This window comes from Balaenoptera acutorostrata, chromosome 14 (assembly GCF_949987535.1).
Source record: "Balaenoptera acutorostrata chromosome 14, mBalAcu1.1, whole genome shotgun sequence".
Taxonomy (NCBI): Eukaryota; Metazoa; Chordata; class Mammalia; order Artiodactyla; family Balaenopteridae; genus Balaenoptera; species Balaenoptera acutorostrata.
This window is the reverse complement of record NC_080077.1, coordinates 21,964,207-21,976,256: the sequence shown is the minus strand read 5'-3', so window position 1 is coordinate 21,976,256 and position 12,050 is coordinate 21,964,207. Positions and strand designations below refer to the sequence as shown.

At 40.0% G+C, this 12,050-nt stretch overlaps 1 protein-coding gene across 3 annotated transcripts in view; it reads right to left on the bottom strand.

The window, feature by feature from the left end:
* Positions 1–12,050, bottom strand: part of ADAT2 (adenosine deaminase tRNA specific 2) — a 113,908-nt gene that overhangs the window by 71,426 nt on the left and 30,432 nt on the right. Inside the window, exon 7 of one of the 3 annotated variants that reach the window (XR_009005200.1) lies at positions 7,538–8,811. The exons of the other annotated variants lie outside the window; for them this stretch is intronic. The gene's annotated coding sequence lies outside the window, so the exon portion shown is untranslated. Of the gene's footprint in view, positions 1–7,537; positions 8,812–12,050 lie in introns of those variants that run through there. 3 annotated transcript variants of the gene reach the window in all.

Sequence of the window (12,050 nt, the reverse complement as noted above, 5' to 3'; positions counted from 1 at the left end):
TAAACTGGTAACTGGTAGAGAAGGCAAACAAAGAAATAAACCTAACTGTATAATAACAAATGAATAACACAACCATACAGAAAGCGAAGGAGAAAAAGGAACAAACCTCAGTTACTTTGAAAAACAGTATTTTTACTATGTGCACTAAAACTAAAGATAAAATGAACCATGCACAAATGTACATACAGGGGTATGGGAAATTACTTCCTGTGAATTCTAGTATTAAGTAAATAAATGAAAAAATTGTGGCTAATGAGAGCCTGTTTTATCGTTGTCAGAGAAAGGGGTTACAAATAAAGAGCATTCAGGATAAACCTTGTGGTATTCGAATGGAATTGGAGGTATCACTATGAAATAATGGTTTTTATTATATATAAAGAAAGATAGATATACAAATAGATATAAACATGTGTATATGCACATATGTTTCTAGCTCTCTCCTCTGAGAGAAACTAGAAGCAATGATACTCCAGCAGCAGTAAGTACACCTAATGCCCAGATCTTGGTTTCTGAATACCATGCTCCAACAGAATGAACCAGGGCTCCTTGGAGAAATGGCTCATGTCATGGCTAGGCAGTGAAAGTACAAGATGGGCCTGGGAAAACCTGTGATGCCAGAAAGTAAGTGCTTAAAACAAAATGATGGGAACACATCAAAAGGATCCAGGAGCCAACTCGAAGGGGGTTTTTTGGCCAAATTTGAAAAAACAAAATAAATAATGATAGTAATAGACTGTAAACCACAGAATCCATCAGTCCATTCTAATATAAATAAATAACTGAATAAACAGGGAAGAAGAAAAAGCTCTTCCTTACAATAAAATTCCAATTAATAGATGTAGAAGTAATGATGGAAAAAGAATGTCACCATTTTCAAACACTATAATAATCACTGTTTTAGACAAGAGTGATCAATAAATGATAAAATTAGTGGCAAAAGTATTATGAGAAACAAGGATATTTACATAGTCTCAAAGTAGCTCCCCTGCAAAATACTTATTAATGGCAAAGGAAAAATAGTTTATAGTAGGGAAATCTAGCAGGTACTACCTTAACCAAATGATCAAAGGTAGTATCACAAGTGACGTGACAAATCAACATCACATGCCACTTGGTACGATGCACCAAGAAGGACACAACATAACTTCTATAGTAGTTAACCCACAATGCAAATTTATTCATGAAGAAACAGCAGACAAACACAAATCAAGGAACATTCTGCAGAAATAACTGGTGAGTACTTTTTTAAAGGGTTAAGGGTGTGAAAGGCAAAGAAAGACTGAAGAGCTGTTCTAGACTAAAGGGACTGGAATGAAGCAAGCAAAGCCCCTTGGGTGCAAAATCTGCAGAAGCGCTCACTCCCAGGGTCATGCGAGTGTAGGGCTGGCCCTGAAAGAAATCAAGGAGACGTGACAACTAAATGCAATATGTCATCCTGGTTTAGGTCCTGGACAGTAGTGGGAAAACTGGTGAAATGTGAATAAGTTCTGTAGGTAATATAATAGAATGGTATTAATGTTAATTTCCTGATTTTGAGCATTATACTCTATTATGTAAGATTAACTTTTTTTTTTTAAGATTAACTTTTGAGGAATCTGGATATACAGGGATTTTTGTACCGCTTGTACAAGTTTTTTAAGTTTAAAATTAACTTAAAAGGAAAATTTTAAAATTTTTTAATTAAAAAATATTAAAGACAAACAAGTAAGGGTACCCGTTTCTGGTCAAGAACTTAGCATAATGTCACATACAGAGGCATTTACTAAGTAAAGAAACTATAATGCATGGTGAAAGGGTGGGCTTTGGAACCATCCAGATGTATGCTCAAGTCTGGCCTTGTTACTAATTGTGTGATACCAGGCTAGTTACCTAGTCTTCCTAAGCCTCACTGTCCTCATTACACATTTACATAAATGGATCATCATAATAATACCTACTTCATATGATTATGATTATCTATAGTCCAATCTACATTATGATTATCTATATTCAATAGACAATATTTGTAAGGAACTTAGTTCAAACTCAATCAATAGGAGTCCCAGTGGTTGTGACTGTGGTTGTTAGGATTAGCCATACTAATGACTAGGTTATGCCTTGTGAAGAATTATACACAGTATACTAAAGGGCCCCTTTAAGACCAGGTAGATACATTTTTTAAACTGAAAAATGGTTAAATAAAAGGTGATTGGGCTTCCCTGGTGGCGCAGTGGTTGAGAATCTGCCTGCTAATGCAGGGGACACGGGTTCGAGCCCTGGTCTGGGAAGATCCCACATGCCGCAGAGCAGCTAGGCCCGTGAGCCACAATTACTGAGCCTGTGTGTCTGGAGCCTGTGCTCTGCAACAAGAAAGGCTGCGATAGTGAGAGGCCCGCGCACCGCGATGAAGAGTGGCCCCCGCTTGCCACAACTAGAGAAAGCCCTCGCACAGAAACGAAGACCCAACACAGCCATAAATAAATAAATAAAAATTAAAAAAAAAAAAAGGTGATTATTTTTTATCAAAACATGATTCATAGACTTCTTTGGGAGCAGATAGATTTTGGTTTACTTTTAATTCTGTAAAACCAGATCTATGACATAAAGCAATTATTTGTGCATTGCCTTAAGCAGTTGGGGAAAGAGCCACCACAGGGTGACTTGGGCATGGGGAGAATCTGGCTCACTAATAAGTCTTAATGCTGACTCTTTCAAAGGGGTGAAGAGAAGCCAAACTCCCTAGTTGTCTTTTCTAAGCAGATTCTGAACGACTTAAATGTGATGACATAGATCAAATATTTGAGGTTAAGGATTGCTTGTAGGTTCATGCTTTCTCCTATAATCCATTTTTTGAGATAACTCCAGCATAAATAATGGGCAAGCATAGAAGAAGGCTGAAAATGGCTAAACAGATTCTATTTGGTGCTATTTCAGTGCTAAGTCAAACACTAAAATGTCTGGTGTTTCTAGTGATACATTTATTTTATGAAAAAGATATGAGACCAAGAGACTTCTGTGGCAACTATTCCCTATATAAACAAAGGAAACCATCACAAACAAAATATGTCAATCTGCTGTCTTCCAAATATTTCCAATAATCCTTTAAGTTTAGGAACAAAGGCTACATTCCTGAATAAGTTTTCTTATCTTTAAAATCAACTCCAAAGTTTTGGAAACCCTAGCTTTTGAATATTAACCCAAAATAGTTTCTATCCAGTCATTTGGAAATGCAACTCAAATTCATGCTAACCTTAACGGAGGCAGAGATATTGTCTGTGATCTCTCACTGACCCCTTTTTGATTCCTGAGAACTCTAACCATATTGGATATTCCAAAGCATCTTCATCTTTGAATCCTCATCCAGCACGGCTCCCTTCACTCAGTAGTGACCTCTACCTGATGTGGCTAAGATCTGGTCTGTTTAGAACAAGTGTCATCTAAACTGTTGTGCTGATAGCTCCACCCTCACCCAGCCCCTGCCTATCCTCCAGCCTCTGGACAAGTGGTGACTCTCTCCTTCTTCATGACTTACCCCTTCACTTGGATTCTCAATCTCATACCCAGAAGCTCCTCCCAGTGTATCATTTATTTTTCTGATTTTCTTTCAAAACTACATAGGCTTCCCTTATACTTTCCGGGAATATCTTCTATTCAGATAGCTCTACACTTATGTTTCCCTGCCCAAATCATTGATTTATCCTTTAAACCTGGTATCTGTCCTCACTTCTCTACTGAGACAAATCCAAGGACTTTCTACTAACTTCTGTTTTCTCTGTCTCTGCCATGTCTAACTTTGGTGAACACGCAGCGTCAATCCTAACTCTGAACCTTTGCCCCTCTTGCGGCCCCACCTGAAATCTTCCCTCCTCTTCATTTGTCTCATTCTCACCCATCCTTAAAGGTCCAGCTTGAACCCCTTTTCATCTGTGTAGTCTCACCAGAATCCCCCTTCTCTGAACTCTTGTTATACTGCCAGTAGGATGCACTGCAGCTCAGAGATGCACCCAAATTATCCTTTGGGAAACTACATGGTTCCCACTTTATGCATTCTTGCCCAGCGGCTCTTTCTTGGCCAAGGAGTGAGCATGTATCCCTAATCATGCCAACGGGATTCTCTCTCCCAGGAACATGAATCCTGAATGGAATGACAGGAGAAAGTGGATAGAACTAAACCATCCCAGCTGTAGGGTCCTGCTGCGCCTGTGTCCTAGCCCCACCCCCTAGATCCTGGGAGGTGTAGGATCTGATCTTCCGGGTTGTGACTCTTCCACATTTCCTTCATTTCTGCGAGCCATGCTTTTTTTTCTCTTAAGTTGACAAGAGTAAATATTTCTCCCTACATCCAAATATACTTAACTAGGATTTTCCCATTGCCTTTTATTACTGTTTAATTTGAGGGAAGAGGAGCTAATTAAGTCTTGTGTGCCAATGAGACAGGAAGTTTCTTGAGGGCAGAAATTCTGCCTTACAACTTTATATATCTTACATAAGTTTTTAACAATTCAACTGCATGAATAATCATATATGAAAATCTCAATCTATAAACAAAGAGACAAGAATAATTATCTGAGATCATCTTTATGATTCTATGTTACAGTTTAGGATCATTTGTTAATTCCATAAACACATCCCAAGTGTCAGCTATTGACCATGCACCAAGTTAGACACTGGAGTCCTGTGCAAGATGAAAAAGACAAAAGACATGGCTCCTGTATCTGGAGTTCTTCTTTCCAGTTTAACTTGTGTCTTATATAATGATAGTACCTAGTGTCAATTTGGCACTTATAATTCTGAAAAACTTTCAAATATAAATGGGAAAGCTTCTGATGGATCATGTGACCAAGATCAAAACCAGAGCAACAAGGAGAAGACAGGTCCCCTGACTTACAGTGATGTTCCTTCCTTCTGTCTACCACAATGAGAAACATTTCCTTCAGACACAATTAAATAAATTGTGGTATTATGTTTTATTTAATTCCCACGTTACATCCAACTCATGGGTTATTCTTTTGTTACACAAGATAAAGGCAGTTTTTGAGTTCTTGCTAGAGGAAAACAACAGAAGTATTAGCTGGTTCTGGGACATTTGATTAACAAATATTTATGTAGTGCATGCTAAGTGCAATGCATTGGTCTATCCTGTGATTACACCACTCAAGACATAGTGACAGTCCCTGCCCTAAGTGGTCTTGTGGGAGAGCAGGGGAGTGTCATATATGTGGTAAGTGCTAGAATGCAGAGATACAGCCCATACTCAAGTTCCCCAAATTATTATGTTCACAAAGAATCTGAATTGAATTTCTCAGTCTCCCCCAATCATTTGTATGTTGATTGAAACTTATCAGCCTTGTTTTTTCCCCTCATTCCAGAACCAATGTCCCTTCATCTTCACAGTATCACCTCTCTCCAAATTTTCCCTTTTCTTTATATTCTCCCTTCCTAAATCTGAATTTCCAAGGTGATCCCCAAAACCTTACTGATCCACAGGACATTCACAAAGACCCTGATGGACCCTCAGTGGTCCTCAGAGCTCTATAAAAAATTCCTTTTTCTGAGAAGCAGGAAGTTGTCTTTGTTATATTGTCAATGGTCCAGGACAAGACCAGAGACCAAGAGCCAAAGGGTACACCACGAAATTACTTTTTTAGAAATGCATTGTTGGCAAGCCACATGCTTGAATGTACCGTTCTGCTGTTTTGCTTTTAGGGTCAACAGAAGTATATAAAATTTTTCAACTTTCTTCAAAACATGTGCCATGAAATTGACTTAATAAAAGGAATAACAACAGTAGCTGCAAGTTACAAAGCAAAACTAGGCTAGGACACATCTGTTGAAAGGGCAGTTGAGGACTTCCCTGGTGGCGCAGTGGTTAAGAATCCGCCTGCCAATGCAGGGGACACGGGTTTGAGCCCTGGTCCGCGAAGATTCCACATGCTGCAGAGCAACTAAGCCCGTGCGCCACAACTACTGAACCTGCACTCTAGAGCCCACAACTACTGAGCCCGAGCGCCACAACTACTGAAGCTCACATGCCTAGAGCCTGTGCTCCACAACAAGAGAAGCCGCCGCAATGAGAAGCCCGCGCACCGCAACAAAGAGTACCCCCCGCTCGCCACAACTAGAGAAAAGCCCACATGCAGCAACAAAGACCCAATGCAGCCAAAAATAAATAAATAAATTTATTTAAAAAAAAAAAGAAAAGGCAGTTGATATAAAGACTAAATTTTCTATCAGCTAAGAGTCCACATTTATCAACTGTTAAAACATACAACTTTCTGGACAATCTTAAAGATATTACTGTCATTTTTGTAAAAGCAATTTGTATAGGGTATAACTTTCATGTATAATTACTGCTAGTATAGGCAGATTGGGGCATTGCTAGGATGATTTGAGGCAGAGAGGAGTGAGAATATTAAGAAATGCTATACTCAGTACATTTCTAAACTATGGCAGGTAAGAGAGATCTGAAAGACTACACAATGTAAAATGAGGTCAGGCAGTGATTTAAAAGTCTGTGTGTTTCTTTGATCATAATACCTAGCACTTTTTCAGAGAATTTACTAACATTAATTACTCCTCACCGCATTTTCATGATATAATATCAACAGCTGCATTTTGTCTTCATTGGTTAAGAGGCATAATGAGGGAGTTAAATGATGGCTTATATCTGGAAAGGAGTTGGAGGCATATCTAGTTTCTAAAGCTTGCATTTATAGTACATCATTAAGAGCTCCAGCTTTGAGAAAAGACAAACCCAGGTTCAAATTCAAGCTCTGTCACTTAATATATCTATGTGACCCTAGGTAAGACACTTACTGTCTAAGCCTCATGTTCTCCAGCTGAAAAAGCGAACATGTCCTAGATTGCAAAAATGGGCCCAATTGTTCATCATTTCTTATCTACCTTTTGCCCTGCCATTTTCCAATGCTCTCTACAGGGATGGAATGACTTATTTAACATCCTTACATTTAACTATATGACTTGCTTTAACCAACATGTCTGAGATATTAACAGACATGTTGCACGAAGAAGGTTGAAATGGACTTATGCAATTAGGCTTGTTCAGAGCTTGCAGCTCTCCAGTCACAACAGAACATGCCCAGCCCAGCCCATTGGAGGAGGAGATACAAATGGAGGAGCTGGATTGCCCCATTTATCCCAGCCAAGGCCAGGCTAGATCAGTCTTCAGTGAGCCAAATCCTACATGTCATGAGCCAATCCAGCCAAGACTGGCAGATCTCTTTAGCCAATCACCCCACGTGTATGAGCAATAAATAGTTATTTTTGCATGCCACTGAGGTTTTGTGGGGTTTTGTTACATAACACTGCTGTGACAACAGAAAACTGATACATGATGGTAGTACCTATCACATACATGTCAGTGTGAGAAGATACATGTAAATCACTTAGTACAGAACCGAATGATAATTATAACAGTAAAAGTGATAATAGGTACTGTTATTTTGGAGAAAGGATTACAGAATATGCAAAGGCATTGGCAATTCATCTGCGGATCCTGAATAAGATCTGTCTCATTGAAAAGTTTTTACAAAATCATGCAGTTTTACTTCTAGTTTTTGCAAAGAACCAGGCAGATGGTCCGGCTGTATTTTTTAAGCTTGTGAGTATCCTGGGATCTGTTCTTATAAGTAAAACAGTTCTTTTCCTTCTATAAGATTTACCTTGTAAAGATTCAAAAATACAAAACAAAGAAGATTCAAAAATACAAAACAAAACAAAACCAAAACACCACACACAGAGTACAGACAGACATTCAAATTCATGACCTGCTGAGGGAAGCCAAAGGCTAGCCTCATGAATAAACCCGAGTGACGGAGCTTTGCTCCAGCGGAGGGCTGGGCAGGGAAGAACAATCCTCATCCTTTTGGTTCTTTTCCTATTTGGGTAATCTTCTTGAAATAGTTCAGTATAATGGTGAAGAAATGTGGCTCTAGAGTTTAAATTCTGGTTCTGCCCCTTACTAGCTTTGCCATCTTGAGCACGTTAAACTCTGCATACATTAACTCACTCCTTAAGTGGGAAAAAAACAGTAACCACCGCAGGTTGCTGCAAGGATCCCATAATAGCTGCAAAGCCTTTACAGCTGTGCCTGGCACACAATGAAGTCAGTAAATATCAGCGATTACTAGTTATTCTAACAGATGAGTCTGTGTTCCGTCAGCTCCATTTCTAACTACGCTAGAGAACGCCGCTATCTAAGCCAGGTGAGCCTAATTGGCCTGGATACAAAACAGCCCATTAGTATTGAACTACCTATATCCATCCTAAGTACAGAACAAAAACTGAATCTCAGATTTTATACTCCAAGGTGAGGAAAAGCCACACTCATGAGAGAGAAGAAGATACAAGGCCTGGATGAATGCCAAGGGTGATGTTTCTCAGCGGCTCCCAAGCCATCTCACCTAGTTCTCGTAAGAGCTACGAGAAAGAGTCCAAAGTGACTTCGAACTTTGCACTGCAGTTCTGTCCATTAGCACAAAGACAAATCAAATGCTCTTCACCTAACCAACCAGTAGCATGAATAGACAAGTGACTTTAGACACCAACATTCTTCCTTTTTTGGCTGTTTCTCTTACTAATCCAGTGAAATTAACCATGGGAGCCATAGTCTACTCTGGGAGTTGCTGTCCTCCTTAGGAAAAGGAGATCAGGACAGAAGCCAAAGAAAGTCTTACCCTCTCCTTCATGGAGGCACTTCTTCCATATCCTCTCCTAAATTCTCTTCCTCCATATCATCCAGGAGTCAAGGAGTTGCTACTTCATTCCTTCACGGTTTTTATGAATGCTTCTCTATCGTAGCCCCAAAAGCTGCTGAACAGATCAGGACATTAATTACATTAGCCCCAATGCCACCGTCAGCCCCCATTCTCTTTCTCCTCTTAGATCCTGCTCAGCTATGCTATCCAACCAAGCAGGGTGAACAAAAAGCACCAGATGAAAATATAGCCCAAATAATACGCCAGCACTGTAAAATTCCTGAAATTGACTGCCACCTTGTAAAAGTTAACAATACAAACTTTCTCCTATTATCAGTTCAATCTGTTGCTGCCACAGAGAAATTTCAGTCCAAAATTCTGCCCTACCCTATTTCCTTCTACTGACTCAGTTCCAGGCAGAAGAGATGGTATTTGGGCCTTTGGGTGGAATCTGCACCCTGGGCCATCTGCCAGTATAATTGGAATAGAGCCTTAGCACCTCCAAAGTTTGATCATTTCAACCCTAAGACTCCCATTTCCCTCTTTTCTGAAATACCTAAGGGTCGACAGAACAAATGAGAATATCACAGCACCAGCCTTAATCCCACAAAATTCAAAAGCACAAACAAATTCCCAGTAATAACCTAAACATCAATTTCCATCTGAGGGCAGTTACCAAGCAAAAGATTGCATTTCCCAGAGCATATTCCAGACGCTTATTGCTATTGCCAGCTACAGACCATTGCAAAGATTTGGCATTATCCAGGTCTGCAAGGAAACAAACAAAAAAAAGAGAGCAAGAGAGAGAAAAAGGCCTCTTCCTTTAGATTTCAGGATGCCATTGACTTTGTACCAACTGTTAGAATTCCAGCCTTGGAAAGCCAAGTTCATGGGGAGAGAGAAATCGTGTATCAAGACATGAATTGTGTGGATAACTACTAAGAACCTGTTGTATAAAAATATAAATAAAATTCTAAAATTAAAAAAAAACAAAAAAAACCCGACACGAATTGTGACAGTGTGCTCCTTGCCATGCTTTGCCTGCACAACTGAGCTTATATACACAATTAAAATGGCAACTTAAAAATAAAAAGATGAAAGATGTTCTATAGCCCTCATTGCTAACTCTGCTGTTGCCAAGAGTAATCAGCAGTGAAAAGATAAATCCATCAGTATTTGAATTTAAATGTTAAAATAATAATAAAGCTTATGGTCTCCCTAAGGTTAGTTTATAATAAAAATAACTTCTTGAACCGGAAAACTTATCTGGTTTCTTTCTTCCTTTCATTATCCACTTAATGACTGAAGTTATTATTTCCATGGTGGTCTCCAAGCCACACTTGGTTTCTATGTAGATTGGCGTGTCACCTTCAACAATTTCACCAGCTGCCTTTTCCTCTCAAGAGAATATGATTAAAATATTAACCCAGCTTCTGGACTAATCTAGCAAAAAATTTTAAAAAGTTATATAAATCAATCTCTGCACAACATTTTCCTCGCTCTGAAATGTGCAATGTGTCCTCGTTTTATTTGTGATGCATCCACAGGAAGGTTAGGTACTAGCAAAGCAGATCTAAAGTGTTTACCTCTCTGCCCCTCTCCTGCTTTGTCCTCCTAACTTCTCAAACCTGGAAATGGGAAACTGCGAGCCCCAGTCCGAACGAGAAGAGAGGAGCTGGAGGAAATCGCCAGGGGTCTAAGTCACGCTACCTGGGCGGCCCAGCTGCCTGGCAGTGATCCGCCAAAGCGCCCAGAGATGGAGGGCACACTCAGCCAGCCGACATGGCACTCTCTCGGCAGTGCTAATACGCCCGTTTGTCCTGCTGCCTGGAAACCATCCAGAACTGCAAATCCATTGCTCCGCAAGCATTGACCGAAACCGCCCCTGGGCCTAGCATCGGGCTAAATCCTTGCTTTTGAGGAGATTACAATCTAATGACTGTAATTAGACACCAATTGAGTATTAAACTATGTGACACTAAGTAGGAATTTGAAGAAAATGGTCATTGTGGGCTGGAGTCACTGGAAAAGATTTCATGAAGCCTCCAAGACTTTGAAGGGAAGAGTAAAGTAATGCTTGAGGTTGATGAAGTTGATAAAATGGGCTTGGGATAAAAAAAAAAAAACACCGTGTGGAGTCTCGGGCTTACCTGAGGAGGAAATCCACCAATAAAGGTGCTGAAGGCACACTGGGTTCCCCGGACCGTTGTGTCAGCAGAGCTCATCACTAAGAAAATGGGTTTCCTCTCAGGTCAGGAAGAAATTTCATCCTTCCTGAAATTGTTTAGCATTTGAATCAGGATGGTGATGTTGTTGATACAAAAATCAAGCTGACATCCTTAAGTTACTCAGGTCTCCAATATAGAAATGTCATTGAAAGAAATGACTTTCTAGCAATGCCAGTCAGACTAGATTAAAAGCTGAAAATACTTTCCTGTGAAGTCAGGATTACTGATGGAGGAACAGGTCTTTTCCCAAAGGGCACTAACAGCCAAGAAAGATCATTAGTAGAACCTTCTAGGACTAGGATTGGAATGATCGAGCCGTAGAATTCTGTTCCACTAAATTTAAAAAGTCATACTGTAGGTTTCCGTCTAAGTAATTAAAAAAAATAGCAAGACTTTGTTTCTTCTGTGCCCTTAATTATTAACTTTGCATTAATCTGCATATTTTAATTGAACTACGCGCATTACGTGACAAAAGTGTCTCTGGAGAAACTCTGGTTTCTCCAGTTCGTCCCATGACTAATGACAGATAAGGTGGACGGGGGTGAAAGCATTGTTCAACATGGCTAACTTGATTTCCAAGAGAAAAGCTGTCAAGGCCCATTTTCTCCCTCATGCTTAGCTAAATTGCTGACTGAATCAACTAGTGTAATGGGTTAATTCTGAAATCTTATCTCTAATTATTGTGTAAAACCGAAATGTACCTCTGTCTCCTTTTTGGGAGGATTTTTTTTAATGGCGGAATGACAATCATTTCATTCCAAGTATCATCTGCAAGTCAGGTTTTCCATAAGGCAGACAGGGCCTTGGTGAAACTGATGTTTCTGAAGAGTTTGTCTACACTTCAGCCTGGGAACAGACTGCAAAGTGGGCTGGGGTGGAAATAAGAGCTGGACTTTCTGTGAGCTTTCTGGAAGGTCAAAGGAGGCGTGACGTTCACTCGGCTCTGTGCTGTAAGGAACTCAGGTCTCTCTTCTCCGTTTGAAGACTGTAACGTGGGCCTGGTATCCGCCATTCATCCCCACAATTCCCAACTGTCAAGGAGCATCTCGGAAGCGTCTAGGAGCGGGTGTGGCTGCAGGCTCAGAGAAGCTGCTTCTCAGCCACCGCCAGCTGGGAGCTGAGTTTG